Source organism: Ambystoma mexicanum, chromosome 3q (assembly GCF_040938575.1).
Source record: "Ambystoma mexicanum isolate Mex_15411 chromosome 3q, UKY_AmexF1_1, whole genome shotgun sequence".
Taxonomy (NCBI): Eukaryota; Metazoa; Chordata; class Amphibia; order Caudata; family Ambystomatidae; genus Ambystoma; species Ambystoma mexicanum.
This window is the reverse complement of record NC_090926.1, coordinates 859,016,332-859,032,863: the sequence shown is the minus strand read 5'-3', so window position 1 is coordinate 859,032,863 and position 16,532 is coordinate 859,016,332. Positions and strand designations below refer to the sequence as shown.

Here is a 16,532-nt window from a genome sequence, read left to right as displayed (position 1 = left end):
GGGAAGGACGGGGGGAGATTTCTGTGCGTTCTCCCCCCCCCCCCCCCGCAATAAAAGAATCGGTCACGTCACTCTTTCGAAAACATGGATTCGGTCAGATCACCTACATTTAGTTATTCATGCACATGAAAAGATACATGTTTACTTCTTCAATCAGGCAGTTAAAGTGGTAGATTCTTCCTGTGGTACTGCGACCACTACTGGCCCAAACACATCCATGGAGCTTCTGAGGGTGAAAGCAGGGGAGCAGGATTCCACATGTCTTTTTCCCATTATTTGTTGGGAGTATTTTTACTCCCTGTTTTTTTTGAGTATTTGCCAATATCTAGGAGGTAAAAAATGGCCGAGACACCCCTTTTATGCAAGGCTGGGTCTAAACAAATCTGTATTTAAAGGTTACTATTGCAATTTGTGAGTTCAAGGGAAAAATCACTGGACTTCACTTTTAATGCATTTTGTGTATCCATTCTATGATATGATAAGTTATTTGTAATGCGCGTGTACACAAGTGGTTCTAGGCGCGCCAAGACAAGGGCAGGTAGACAGAGGGAGGACAAAACAAACGATCTTACTAGGCGTTCTGTCATTCAGATTGTGGAAGTGCGATAATGCAAACTGCAGGGGAGAGGGCGAAGGGGGAAGTGCAATCAGGGCAGCATTGCTCCAAGTACTTGCAGCAAGGGCAGCACGGCTCTAGCTAAGTGCAAAGAGGCAGGATGCTGTAGGGTTACAGTTACAACCCCTAAGTGCGCGGTAGGTCCAGAGGCAGTGTAGGGGCGACTGGTCATGGGGGAGCCTGGTACCCAGTGAGACGATGAGGATAGCTAGGCAACTAGTCAGTGCAGCAGACGGGTAGGTCAGCAGTGGAGAGAGAGGAAGCAGAGGCGAAAAGGAAGGTCTTGAGCTGCATCCGGAACTGCAGCTGGTCCGGCTCAAGTTTCAGAGGGGAAGGGAGGCCATTTCAGAGGGAGGCACCTGCAAAGGAGAGAGATATACCCCCACTCTCTGCCTGGAGAAGCGTCTGACCCTCCAAGTTTGCAGAGGCTGAGAGAAGGGCTCAAGAAGGAAGGTGTTTTGGAAGAGGGAGAGAGTTGTATGTAGTTCGGCCCCGGCCCTAGAAAGCCTTGTGAACGATGCAGATGGTCTTGAACTTGATCCTTGCATCCACCGAGAGCCAGTGGAGAGATTTCAGGGCTGGAGAGATACAGTCCCTCTGCTTGAGGCCAAGGACAAGTCTCACAGACATTTGGATTAGTTGCAGAGGGCGGAGAGTAGAGGAAGACAGATTGAGAAAGAGGCTGTTGTAGTAGTCCAGCCTAGCTAGAACCAGGGTTCTGGAGACAGTGAGCTTCTGGGGGTAAGTGAGAAAAGGAAGAGGAGGTGCAGCTGGTAGTTGGCCTTCTTGGCAAGGTCAGTGATGTGAGGAGGGAAGGAGAGAGTGGATTTGAAGATAACACCAAGGTTGTTTGCCTCACAGGAAGGCGAAGAAAGAGGGCCCAAGGTTGGAGCCAGGTGTGAGAGAGGAAAAGCGGGAGCAGGGGTCCCAATGAGAAGGATCTCAGTCTTACTGGTATTAAGGCAGAGATCGTTGCAGGCTCACCAATCCTGAATCTCGGATAGAGAGTCAGGAGTGAATGAAAGAGTAGAGGAGGCAGAGGGGAGCCTGAAAGAGAGCTGAGTGTCATCCGCATAACACAAAGTTAGAGGAGAAGGTAGAGATCAGGTGGGACAAAGGGGCCAAGTAGATATTGAAGAGCCAGGGTGAGAGGTTAACCAGGTTCTCACAGAGTCAGTTGGTCAGGATGGTGTGATTGACCGTGTCAGAAGTAGATGAAAGGTCAAGGAGGATGCAGATAGCAAGAAGGCTTGTATCGAGATTAGTGAGCAGATCTTCACATGTGTTAAGAAGAGCCGTTTTCGTGCCTCTGGCTGCTCCGAAGCCAGACTGCTGGTCATGGAGACAACGAACAGATTCATTGTGAAGAGCAAGCTGGGGGATGGCCAGCTTTTCCAGGAGTTTGCTCAGGAAAGGAGTGATAGAGATCGGGCAATAGTTTGCCGGACAGGTAGGATTGGCAGAAGGCTTTTTAAGGAGGGGGGCACAAGGGAGTGCTTTAACTTGTCGCATGTATATTTATTTGTATATATTTTGTAATACTTCACACGGTTAACTGGGCATACCACAAATTCTCTAGCAAGCACAGTGTCTATTTCATTAAATTCAAACAAATACTTTTGTAAATAATCCCATGGGAGCCACGTCAGATTTCAGTCGATACAGAGTTTTAATCAGCAGTAGTGATCGATATCACCATAACTTTTATCCACTGCTAAGAGTTTATATTTTCCTAGTTCAACTTCCAAGCTCTTTAGTTTCCAGATCCTCTTTAGCTAGGTGGGGTTTCAAATTGTGTGTGTCTGGAAGATTTTAGCCAACGCTATGAGGACTCGGCGCTCAAGAATTTTACTACAACAAATTAGCCAAGAGAAGGAAAATCGTGAAGTAAATGCTTTACGGAAAATGTACACCCCAAACCTTCTATAATCCACTCTATAATCCATGCTTAAAGATGTCCACTGCCCACTGCAAACATTCGAACAGTAAAACTGTTCACTTTTTAAAATAGTCTTGTATGTTTTAATCATGCATGCATCTCGAAGTCCGGGCATCGAGTGGGCCCGATCACACCAGGATTTGAGGCTGATCAGCGATTTTGTAATTAACTACCATTCAGATCACAGCGCCCAAGTGTGTTTTATGCGGGTATAAAACATGGAGTCGATACAGCTCTTGAGGACCAGACTTGGAATACCTTTAAATCAAGGGAACGCACATTTTCCGATGCACACCCCTCAAATGCCAAGGGTCACTGGTTAGGACATTTCATGTTCCCACTTCGGTTGCAGGGGGTTCCAGCAGGCACAACCAATCCAAGAGATGTTAATAGACCAAACTGTAAGAGTATCACTTAGTCAATAAAAATGTTCTCGAGCATGTTAGTAGGTGACAGAGCCACCTCCAAAACGTGCTGAACTCTCTGACTCCTAAAGTCACCATTATAACTCTGGAACTCTATTTTGGGGCACATGCAGGTGTATGAAAAGTAAAATGTTTTTCCCACCCCCCCCCGACACACACCAAAAGGTTGTTTTTTGCAATAATTTGGTTAGCACCAATCTTTTAGGTGGTAATGAAATTACCACCAACTTTGTCACACTTTCGAATTCCGAGTGTGGTGGGAAAGTGGTGGATTTATCTCCAGCATATTGGTTGATGGAGAATTCTCCACTTTATCTCCAAAAATTGACAGATTTACCGCATTCGTGTTAACTGCAGTCGCGGTAAATCCACAAAAATCCCCATGAAGTCCTATGGAGTCTAAAAATGAGGACTGACACTGCCTTACCACCATGTGCGTCTGAGTGGTAGCAACAGTAAACGAGTACGGTAGTAATGCCACAGAATAACTAACGGTGGACTTGCTTCCACACTCACAACGCGGCCCTATGCCTGGGTGGAAGGCACAAAAGTACTCCTTTGCCTCAGGCATGGGACAAGCCTGTACTTTCAAACTTTCAATCCTGCCAGGGGTGACTCTGCATTTCATCTTTCCAAAATCAATACATTGAGAGCCATTATACTCGGTAAAAAACATATATTATTACAGCGCTTAGAAGTGAAAGTAATTTGGCATTGCGCACTATGTAAGAAGACAAATTATTTTCAGAATTCAAGCAATTTTTGTTTAAACTAGATCATGGGTCTAATGTGTTCTTCTTAAAATGTGTCACACTTACATCCAGACACAAGAATGGTGGCTTGTGGCGACCTAGGTTTTAGAAAACGTAAACTGTTCTTTATACTTAAGAATGCACTAACATTCTAGAAATGTAATCTGGTTGATAATGTTTAATTTGATCTCACTATGGACCAGAGGTTTCATGTATTTATGGGCAGTATTGGCACTTCATATTAAATAAAGTGATTTGGGAAAAGACACAACAGCACTGATAGGCTTATATGGGTTGGCACACAAATATTTGTATAAGTCATGTCAAATGAACACAGTATAACAACAACATCAATGGATGCATTTGTTTGATGCCACAACATCATTTCGCGTCTATAGGGCATCAACGGCGTGCCCTAGACGATGTCAACTGCCATGGCCAGAAATGAATAGTGCTAACCTAGGCGAGAACTCAATGACAGGATCGCACCACCCAAGAGATGGATGCTGGGCAGACAGGCACAGAGGCCACTTTACCAATGTGATGCCATGCTAGCTTCACTGAAGCACCAAAAGGGCTGGATGCAAGTCAGATGAATGCAATATCAGGGCACGGAGTACCCCCCCTGTCCTTCCGGCTTTTCAGAAACATTGGCCTGTCGAGAGACTGTGAACCTTACCACTGGACTAGTCTGCTGAAGGAACAGTGAACAGACTCTAATGCACCATTGCATTACCAGAGGCGTCTCTCCATGCAGCAGAAGGATGAGCCGACTGATTCAGAGAAGCTGGATGCTGGTCATGTTTTTGCAAATAAAAATCAAAAATATTCAGAAACAGAAAATCAGATGCTGTATTTGCATTGATCAGTGCCGATTGAGAAGCTGAGATGTCCTGGCTCACAGTATGGGGAGATGTTGCAAACAGCGCTGCAGTCACCTGCAGGGGAGTAGCGCAGAAAGATTTCAAGTTCTTAATTTAATGCAGGGCACGGAGGCTTCCTATTATGCAACTTTTTTTTTCTGATAGCAGCAATGACTGCATCTCACATAAAACACAAATTCCTCCCATATCTCAGCGCCTCTTAGACAGGGACTAGGCCTTCTTCTCTACCTTTGCTCCACCCCCACATCACCTCCTCTTTTCTTGCTGCTTTCGGGAGAGTTAGGTTCCCTTCTGGTCATACCTTAAATATACGTGTTTCTTTTGCATACGTTTTATGGATTTGGAACGCTTTTACAGCGCAACAATCCAAGCGCTGTAATTTTAGGGGGGACAAGGGTGTTTTTCCCCCCTAACTTTTGTGGCACACCATTTTGTTTGACTCATTTCGCAGGGACCCCTTTCATTTAGATGTCATGCCCCCTAACATTTTCGGCAAAGTTACTCCACTGGGCACTCCCATACCTTTGCAATTATAAGCGTGCGGAGTGCTTGTTACAACTGACACCAGTTTCCATTGGCATTTGCAGCGTGAAACCGAGGTCCTCCGATAGTGGCATGATTGCGGGGTCCAGCTGGGACCCGGGCGTGCTGTGAAAGGTCATTCCGTTAACATCACTGTTGTCCGTGGCGGTTGTCTCCAGGATACGTGATTGGTTTCTTCATGTTGCCTTTTTGTTCCGGGGCGGGTTTGCTACCCTTAATGAGCATCAACATTATCCGACGTTCACCGTGAGTGGACCCGGAGGCCTAAAACCTATATAATTCAGAGCCGAACAAGCTTGTATATTCTAGTCACAGATTGATAGCAGCATGGAAGGCCGAACAGAGGAGGATTCCCCGGTTGAGGAATATTTTAAAACCCCTGAAACTGAGGAACCACAGTCTTAAAATAAGAGTTGGCTTCTTTCATTGATATCTCAGTTTCTGGTTCATTAAGAAGACCATGAGGACCTCTGTTTGCTCCTGCCTACTCAAATAGCGACGAGGAAGGTTCTGACACTTCAGATGAGGTAGTACTAGTACCTAGTCTCGGGAGGATAGCTCAAGGGAAATGGGCTTGCCTTGGAAGCAAGATTATGCAGAACAACACAGGTTCAATCCCCGGGTCTGCACTTAGAAACCTCTGGGTATTAAGCATGTTATAAATAACCGATTACAATAGTCTCCCTATCCAGTCAGATTCTGATTTGGTAAGGACTAGTGGGGATCAGGGTCCTGAGGGCAGCCTCATGTGTTATCCCCAGTCAAACATGGTTCCTAAGGCAAGACAATAGGCTACCCTTGCTCACTTGCAGCCCTAGTGATAACGGGTGTATCAGTCACTTTCACTCCCTAGAAATTGGCAAATACTCCCAAAAATAGGAATTACTCCCAACAAAATTCGGAAACTGACAGAGAACAGCTTGTCCCAGGGCGTTTACCCACACATTTCAATGGATATGTTTGGACCAGTTTTATACATAGTTCAACGCGAAGAAACTTCTATTATTACTGCAAGATCTGAAGCGGTAAACAATTATCTTTTAATGCACATGAATAACTAGGTGCAAAGAAATCTTTATTACAAAAATAATTCGGGCCTAATTCACAGAGCAGAGCAAAGTGACTTTACACAGCAAAAGTACGCTTTGCACTGCGCTAAATGGGTCTAATTAAAAGAAAGCACTAGGGGCCCGATTCATGGAATTATTTGCACGGTGCAAAGTTTTTGCACTGAAAAAATACATTTTGCACAGTTCCATGAATCAGAGTTGGTGTCAGCAGTGTAAAAACACTTTTCAGCAGTGCAAAGTCACTTTCCACTGTGCAAAAAAGCCATGAATCGGGCCCTAAGTCTTAGCTACTAACTACTTTTTTGCGCAGTGCAAAGAGTACTTTTGCAGTGCAAAGTCACTTTGCTCCGCACCAAACTTTCTGTGAATTAGGCCCAAAGTCTGCTTTCATAGTACCCTTTATGCATCTGCATAATCACAATTTTTTTTTGTTGGGACATTTTATGGTTTACAACATTGAAAACCTTTCGTCAATAGAAAAAAATGAAAACTTCTTTGTTCCAATTTTCTTCCCTTATACATAAAATAAAAATACATTCTCACTTATTAAACTCATTCTCACTTATTAAACTCATTTTTTTTTCTTTTAAGGAAGAGGGTTGAGACAAAGATGGATCAAAGAAGGATAAGAAAGTTTGTGAAGCACAGAACCACTGGTTGTGTCGGATTACATATATCCAATCATCTCCAACCATTTCCAGGAGGTTATTAGTCTTCTCATCTTACCACGTCTAGTTTTGATTGGATTTGTACAAGGAGTTTCGACACCGCCGGGGTGATGTGCGTTTTCTCGCCCTCTATCAGGACTGACCACCAGTCTTCAATAGATCTGTTGCAATATTGTTAAAAAATGTTACCCATTTCTGATTCTCTTTCCACTTTTAACTTTGGACAGCTTAGGAGCAGATGTTCGATTCATTCAATTGTGTTGATCTCTGAACATAGTCTGCACGTAGCTGTAGCATTAGGGCCTGATTAGGGAAGATCTTTATTTATCCTGGAAGATCATTTAGCTTTCTTGGTCGAGACCAGAATTCATTGTAATGTTTATAGTTGTAGATTGATTCCTGCGTGTCAATCCAATCGTTAATGTACAACTTTTTTTTTTCTTATCTGGGTCGCGCAGCATAGACTCCTCTGATTCATTTATATTTCTCAAAGTCAACAAACATATTTCCTTTCATTCTATCAGCTGCTTCTCTCTCAGATCTAACATTGGCTGTTTCAAGACTGCAAAGGCACCCTTCAGGTTTTCCTCTACACATTTACGGTACTGGGAAATTGATTTTAAGACTAGTTCTCTTCGTACGATGGCTATAGGTATGCTTTTAGGCAGCCTAAGTACAGTTTTCCAGAAGAGGCCCTCCAGTTTTCACCATATGGTTTCGGATAGCATGAATGATGTCTCTGCACCGTATGTTAAGATTGGCTGCACTTTTGACCGGTAAAATTGCACCAATGGAATTAAAGAATATCAGCAATACTTCAGTAGTAAGATCCGACTTTGATTTGCCTGATTTTTAGCCTTTGTGCGCAATTCGGCTATCCTCTGTGCTTCACACTTACTGGTGTTCATGTTTACGCCTAAGTACGGAAATTATTTCACTGTGAGGATACGTTGTCCTTTCAGAGACCAGGGATAGCTTTCCTTTTTTGTTACTTTGTCTCCTGCTTTAAAGATCATAATTCTAAATTTCCCCGGGTTTGTTGTTAATCTACTTTCTAGATAAAGTTCCAGGGCATCTAGCTGATGTTGAAGGCCAATAGGAGTCTGATCTAGTATGACGATATCGTCAGCATAAAGGAGTCTTTCAATCAGGTTATTTGCAATCTTTGGTGGAAAGGCACGTGTCTCTGAAAAAGCCTTGTCGATTTCTGATAATCACTATGTTACAACGATGTCAGCATATTATGCTGCATCTTACATAACACGTTAATTTATATGTTATCCACTGATTGCTTAATAATATTGGTGGCTCTGTTTTGCAAATGTATTTCTGCCCAAATATTTGAATCAAACATATGTTTGATGAGGGTAGACTTGCCTCAAGCTGCAGGAACATTAAACCCCAAGGCAAAAAAACAGTACAATAGGCACCACTTTGCTTGCCTATACATTGAGTGAGCATAAGGATCCAGCACAGCAGTCGGAATACTGTGATGCATGAGTGTGTAGCATAGCTGGCCTCTGCCATGGTGGAAGGAGTATTGCAGTCCAATGTCCATCTGGAAGGACCCTCCCAGGCACTTAGGGTGATGGTGGATGTCAAAAAAGTCAGACTCAATAAGGACTCTGTGCAGCCCATTCACAACAAACTGAGGTGGGGGGTTAATTTGCAAAAAGTGGCAATTACATGGAGGGGATCAAGACATAAATATTCAAACAAGCCTTCAATAGTAAAGCGATAACACTGCCACACCTGAAGCTTTCAGCATATATGCCCAAGGATATGGTGAACCAAGTAGTATGTAGGTGGCAGTCCCTACCCCCCTTTTTGCCTGCATGCACTTCAATAATCGTATCCGCATGAATGGTATACTTTAAAACTCCTCTTCCCACCACCCCGCCTACCTCCATTACCTGTTTCCCCTGCATCAGTGCTTTCATTCCACATTATATGCCTAACAAATAGGTGCTAAACTATTATATCCTGAAACCCTTAATTATGGTACCTTCTTTGTGTCATTCATCTCTTGTTCCAGGGGCTGGAACGAGGGCGGATAACGAGAGCTCTGGGCCGTTATCCTCGGTTTCAGCCCCTGGAACGGGAGATGAAAGCCAATAGCACCCTGGGTTGCCAACGCGATAACCGGGGTGCCCAAAAACTGATTTTCCTTCCTACAATTGGAAGCGTGGGCGTCCCGCTGTAAGAAGAAAAATCCTTTTCCAAGATGGCCGCCAAGGAAAGGGACGGCAGGGCTCCTTACGGAGCCTCTCTTCGGCACCCGCTGCCGCCAAAATAAGGTAAGTAGGGGGGATGTGCGAGGAGGAAGGCAGGGATGGTGGGAGGGAGATGATGGCTGGGGGAGCCAGCCATCTGGCGGCTTGGAACACGGGCTTGTCCCGGCGCATCAAGCCTGCGTTCCTAGCCATCTGATTGGCTGGATCCCCCCGCCTGGGTGCTAATATCAATTATTCAAAGAAGGGCAAACAAATTGTTCTTCCCTGAACACACATCTTCCTTACTTTTATTTTTCCAAAATAAATGGAAAAGCGACATTCTGAACATGATTTTAAACATGACAAGGACTCTGTGGATCCCATTAGCAACGTTTTTTGGAGGGTTCATTTGCAAAAAAGTGGCAATTGCAAGGAGGCAAGCGCAAGTAAGTTCTCTTACGTGCACTTCCGGTCTCTCTGTGCAGTTTTCTGCATTTGCAACACAAAGGGTAAACAAGCATTGGCAAAGCCAACTGTTTTTGGTTTTGTGTAGGCATGGGAAAGGCATTTGCCAGGCACTGCTGTTGTGTTAATAACTGGCCATCGATTGTAGCATCTGCAAAATGGTGCGAGCATCTGGGCATATAATACCAGTGCCTGGCAAATGCCTAATACTTATGCACAAGACCAAAATGTTGGCTTTTCCAGTGCTTGTTTTTGACAGGGCTTTAGTGAAGGACATCAAAAGTGCTTATGAATCGAGTGGCTGAAGGCAGACCAGGTGGACATGTTTATTACACCAGCTGCGCGTTCATAGTTTTAATTAAGTCATTAACTCTCAGATGACTACTTTGAACAAATACTGGCAGGCACTTTCAGCACAAGTTTTGATGGTAAGGCTTGATAACGCTAGCACAAAGAGATCCCAGGAGAGTGTATTTTGGATGGGGAGTGGCAGGAAGTGTGTGAGAATGACCATAGGGATTAGCACGGACATGGGCAGTCAATGGGTGGGTAAATAAACACCACCTACCAGCTTTGTGTCCCTCCATATATCATTTCTCCCTGGCTGTAATCTAATGCCATAGTTTCGGCATATAGGCCACCTAGAAGCCAAATCTAAAAAGGTGTTAAAACAAACCTAATAACCTAAACACCATTTTAACACTCGGTTTTTCAAAAGGTGTAAAGGCTGCCTGCCATTTATGCATGACACACAGCATTTACAAAGAATTCCTTCGGAAACCATCTGCTTTCAAGTGCACAAACAGGTGGATTCCATAGGAATGTATTAAAAGTATGGTTTTGTGCCACGATGAAAATGTCATGCTGGCATAAAAGTAGGACGTTTTTTACAGGCGGAGTAAACAAGGCAGAAATGGCCATCTGATTCTGTGCCCCCGCTCGGCCTTCAAAAACTGGGAAAATCCAGTAGTGCGAAAAGCAGGTGCCAAATCTGGCATAAACCTTTCATGCCCTGCTTTTGCGCCTGCAATTTCCACTTACCCCTTTTGAGTAAGGCTGGCTTACTCATTGGAACCGGTTATACAAGAACTTACTATGAATGTCACGAGTAAATCAGCGGCACTCCAAGTAACTTGTTCTGTGCATTGAAAAGGCCGCTCCAGGGTAACCCAGACTTGTTTGTGGTAACTTATTTGAACAGTCCTCCCCTGGAGTAGCTCGGCTCCTTATAGAAATCGAATTGTCTTCTCCCGGAGTAACACGCAACTAGAGTAACTTATTTGTGACTTGATCCCTTTACCTTTAAAGCTTTCAAGGCTATATATCCTGATGTCGGTGCTGCATGGACAGGTTCAGCTGACGCAAGCAGTGCTCTCTGGGTGAAACACATACGCAGAAGGGCCCTCCTGCACTTACCAGGGACGTCATTTCACTATAATAAAAGGGGTAGAAGAAACAACATCACACGACCCTTGACCTCTGATGACATCACAGGAAGTGATGTCATTTGACCCTACCCCAAAAAAGTGATATCACAGGAAGCGATGGAACATGACCTTTCACCCCTTGACAAAACAGGAAGTGGCATCACATAGAATTGTTCCTAAGTACACTACGAAAAATATGGTTACAATATCACTATAATGTGATATACATTCATACAAGAATGCATTGCCATATGTATCATTAATATCAGTGTGTATAGGCCCATATTACCAAATTACTGAGAATGCAAGCAGACGTCCATGGCCAAAAGGTAATGATGTGTTATTATATAGCATTTACGCTTAAGCGTTTTATATAGAAAAAATACACACCCAATATCACCCAACCTGTGTTGGTACTCATTTATCGACCTCAGAAGAATGAAAGGCTGAGTTGAGGTGTTTAAGAACAGACTAATTCAATGACTCACCCCCTGAAGTGTGCATGAAATAAACATATAATGAGTTTAGCAATTATTGTGTAGAATTCCAGAAAGACAAATTATTTAGGGTCACTGCTGAAAGTGTTAGACTTGTGGAACCCCTGTTTTTTTTTTTTTAAGAGGCCTAACAAGAAGCCAGCCACTCCAGAAGCAAAGAGCCGCATGGTGCTAGCCACAGCCCAGGACCTTGCATTTAGATAAATAAAAATAAAAAAACACTTTTTTTGTTTTTTGTTTTTTAGGGGTAGCAAGAGAGACCACGGGTGTAGCAAGGGAGACCTCAGGGGTCGACGTTGCGACCCCTGGAGACCCCTAAATGATGTCCCTGGCACTTACGTCTGTAGAGGTTGGACTGCTTAAAATACATGTTATGTGCCCATCATGGCCCTCTCAACTTACACCAAGAAATAACAGGAGGTGGCGACACATTGCTGTCGATTGTGCAAGTACTGTGTGCTTGTCTTTCGAATCTTCAAGTAATTCCTAGAGGTTGACACGCATGCGTGCTACGACTAGATGGCACATTGCGCAAACAAACAGACAGGAAGTGCTCATTTTGGGCAAAAGAACAATACAATTAAAAAGTAAGTGAACAGTAACTATTTAAGTCCACATAAAAGACATTGGGCCTCCTCATGTGTTGGGTGGAGCAGGAAAATGCAGCGACAACAATATTACTGCTGCATTTACCGTTCCGCCCAATCGCGTGTTCCGGGGCATTCACCTCCAAGTGAGAGCTGGAGGTGAATGTGCCGGCTTCAAGGCCATTTCTGGCGTTATTACCCCCGGCGCTATTTCCGCCGGCATTAATAGCGGCCCCCGGAATGGGGAGTTACCGGACTCCCCCCAGCAACTCATGATCAGGCACAAATTGCGCCGGATCGAGTTGCGGTAACGCGAAATGCTTTGGGCGGTATCCCAGCGCAGTTAGCGCCAGGATACCTGACAACTCATGATGATACCCATTAAATTACACAACAAGACCAGACACTGAGGCCTTTATCGGTCCAGTAGAGACTGGTTGGACAAGGTCAGGGCAAGGGCTGAATCTGGGCGCCCACTCTTCACTAGAGAGTATGCAGGAAGCCATCCCATTTCCCGGGGGACTGGACAAGTTTGCACAAAACCCTTTGCATAGCACTGGAGACGCCCCAGTTCTACACGCTCACACATGGCGCTGCCGGGAGTTTGATGAGCCTGCATGTGGCTTTCCACCAGATCTCCCCCTCTGAAGATACTGGATCTTTCCATAACGCAGTCCGTCGACATTTGGGGCTAGTAATCATACTTAGAGGGGCTAGAGCATTGAGAGGACCGTAGGACCAGCAGGGTCAGAGTGGAAACTCCAGCCCACCCTGCCATTATGACACACTTCCAGAAACCTGCTCAGAAGAAGACTGCCACCTGGAAGCAGTAAAAGTACTCTCCAAAAGAAGAGCGAAAGCCCACGCTCTCCTTGGCCCGTGCTGGTGGCGCGGTACTGTGCATACATGGTTACCTTTACATATGTGAGGAGTAAGAGTTGGTATGAGTCACTCACTTTCCACAATCAAAATGAGTAACTGGTTTTGGCCGATGGAGGTAACTTGCGTTGTGTGATTAAGCTTCCTCTTTTCGGGGCGAGGCAGAAATAATATCCCATCTAACCCGAGATCTCTAGGCTGGCTCACGCTGCTAGGCTGGATCGCGACCCTTTTGGGGAGCTATTAGCAACTCGCACGTTTCTGCCAGAGAAGCCAGTCACCCCATGCACACGCATGCTTCCCGAGTATATCCGGGAGTCCGGCTTCTCTCTGGTCCTGGGCGCACGGGGAGCGGGCAAGAGAAGCAGGGCGGACCCGTCACAGAACAGGCACTTACATTCCCTAGAATGTGTCATCCTGGTTCCCACCTACTGGGTCTCCAACCAGGGGTAAAGCCTTGACCTACGACGTGTGCAGTATAGTGCCTGGAAAATACGACGCACATCAAATCTTGTTTGCACTGAAATAAATGAGTTTCTTCCTATAATGGACACCTTCTTTAAACTATTAAGCTGGGTTCTGTGGACATGAAAATATACACGTTTCCAGTATCGATTTCAAATCACAAAGGACAGATAACAATGGTGTTTTGCTTAGGTTTCCAGTTGTGTGAAATCCTACATTTGCCCTCGTGAATTGCAATAAATAAATCACGAATCTATTTATATACACCCATATAGATGTGTGTTTGTGTGTGTGTGTGTGTGTAATAAATCGTTTTTTCAAACTTTACACATACGTCCGTCTAGTCTATACATATATTTGTATAACACGTACACAAACTGTTTTAAACCAACCACTTTCTAGCACATTATACCACTTTCTTTCCTTGGGCGGGGGCAAGCGGGTCCTCAAAGAATTCGTTTCATTGTAGGAAGAGAGTTGTTTAAAACTGTCATCTAATGCAATTTCATCCTAAATGTTGGCCGTTCAGAAAGCTGCTTTCACACTCGCACAGAACCCCCTCTTCCCCCGGCCCCCCTGAAGCTTCAGCGTCCACTGGACTTGACTTCCACTGCGTCTGGAGGAGCCATGAGCTGAGAACTGGGACTTTGTAGGCCAGTTGGTAAGGGTCCTCATCTGGCCCAAAAAGACCCAGCCCTAAACTCACGCTTGAATGCAGATGTTGAGCGGAGCGCCTTGGAAAGTCGTGCACAGACAGATGATCGTGTTTTACCATATGCCAGATCCCAAGCGAGCGAGGCCTTGTCTCCTCAGCGCGCCACTTGCATGCGGAGAGAGCGCGCGGTGCTGGGCCAGGCCTTGCCTTGCCCGACGTGATCACCCGGGATGCGCGCTACTCTGGGCGCGGATCCCGACAGCCAGCGCCCAGCCCTCGCCCCCTAGCTAAAGTGCGCCTTGAAGCCCACCGACCCAAAAGGCGTGTTTGCTTGCGCCCCACCCAACATAAGCTTACAGGTTCCTTTATCAACAACGAAACAATGCTTCAACAATTTTAAACAATTAATCAAGTATTGCGCAACTTCGCTGAAGGGGAAGCAGATAAAAAGCGCAGTCACACACAACAAATCAGAAAGACGGGCCCCACCCCAGACAGCAAACGTTGTAAAGTACCGTGAAATAAAGCACACACTTGTATATTAAATAGGCACAAGCAAGACGAGCTAATGAAAAAAGAAAACGAAATACCCGGCAGGCAAGTAAGTGTGGGTTCAGAAACGGCGCGCAGGAGGCAGGTTTTCTCCGTGAGGTCTTCACGCGTGCACTTAGGTGTTCGCCAGCGCCAGGCAGAGTGCAGACAAAGTGCCGTTGCGTTCCCATTTATGCACGCTTTAACATCTGACCATAAGGAAAAGTGTCACGAGTAAAGTGGGATTGTAATCAACACTTCCCAGCCCCGTTGTGGACGTCACAGGCTTAAAGTGCACGCTCAAGTGCCTCCGACTATACTTGAGCGTCAGTTACCACATGGATTTTAAAAAACGACGAAAAGCCCCAATAAAACATTCCAGGGCCCCGCCCCTCAAAGCACCTTCAAAATGCGATCCTTTTTTTCCGAGAGCCATCTGATGCGGGCGCGACCTGGGTCCGGCAGCGGGTTTATATCTCATTTACAAAAAAGTGAAGAATAGTAATTACCCTTGTAATCTTGCCTTCCAGCTGCTGCGTGTCTCCTCCTGGCCCTTGCAGGAGTGTTGTTAGGCTGTAGAATTCGCAACATTTCCCCGTTTTTAAAAACATGTTTTAAATAGAAACTGTGTTACCATGCTGTCCGTAAAAAGAGGACAGGCGCCGGGAAGAGGAAGAGGAGGGCGAAGTGCCAGCGTTTCAACGCCAATAGGAAAAAAGGTCCCCGTCCGGCATTCGAGTGACAGAGGGAAGAGGCCCTCGAAAGTTAACGCACTCGAGGGTGTCGCCGTCACGTCCAGGCGACAGGGGGTCTGGGAGCATGGGGACTTTCCCGCAGTCCCTCCTAGAAAATGACCCCACCCTAGGATCTCTGCCCATTGGGGGAGCAGCACAGACCCCACCCCACCGCACCGCTCTACCTCCGCCTGCCTCATGCTGACACTGACAGATCCCGCGCGTGCTCCACACACAGGAGAGTCTTTTAAAATTAAAAAAAAGGGGAATAAAGCCGGACATTCGAAGATCTCGTCTTGCCCAGCCCTGTGATCGCGGCGCTCCGCCACGGGCTGCGAATACAGTAGTTTTCCCCTCTGCCATTCGCCTGTCTGCACATGTGTGACCCAGAAGGTCCCCCTAGCGGCCGTGTGTCAGAACGCGCCCGCTCTCGGCCACTTGTTGCTGACTCACGGATTAGGCACTTTCTATATTCGGGTGCCTGCTTTATATTTAGGGGTGGGGGCTGGAAGGGGACCGGTCCGACCCAGCCAATATGATGAAGTATGCACCTATATTCAACAAAAATGCGCCTCATCTGCATATATGAAGAGGCCATACCTTCGGGTAGCTCAGTCATGCGCGGTTTTGAAAGTGCTGCAGGAACAGCCTTTTAGCACCAACTCTGCTGGCTTCTGTTAAGGACAGCTTCTAAGAAGCAGTGCAGAGCTCCTGGCCACGCGCGCCACACAAGTACCAGCAATTCTGCGGGCGACATGATACCTTTATTGGGCACGGGACGGGGATATGATAAATATTATCATGTATTTATAACTCCTCCCCCCGCCCCCACCTCCTTATAATGTGCCAAAGCAGCGCCGCGTTGCATCTGCCGTGATGTGTGTGACCTGTTCCGCTGCATCCGGTCCCTTGCCATGTGAACGCCTTTTAAAACACCCGTGTCTCTAAAAGCAAGCACAAAAACAGTAGCACGAACATCAAACCAAGGGCAAAACTCGCTGACGAGTCGAATCCGCCACGTCGAAATACACGACAGTGCATTCGGTAGGGCCAATTCGCGCTCCATATATAGAAATTGTAAGGAGGGCCTCATCACGAGTTGGGCGGTAACCTCGGTCCAAAAGACACAAAATAAGACATATACAAAAGTAAAGGATGAAAGAAAGTGTGGGAACATTGAGA

At 45.8% G+C, this 16,532-nt stretch overlaps 1 long non-coding RNA gene across 1 annotated transcript in view; it reads right to left on the bottom strand.

Annotated features, from left to right (window-relative positions):
- LOC138583049 (uncharacterized) overlaps nt 1-15,114 on the bottom strand; it is a 144,373-nt gene extending 129,259 nt beyond the window's left edge. Inside the window, exon 1 of the long non-coding RNA XR_011305139.1 lies at nt 14,676-15,114. This is a non-coding gene — a long non-coding RNA (uncharacterized lncRNA). The remainder of the gene's footprint in view (nt 1-14,675) is intronic.
- Between the last annotated feature and the right edge of the window lie 1,418 nt (nt 15,115-16,532).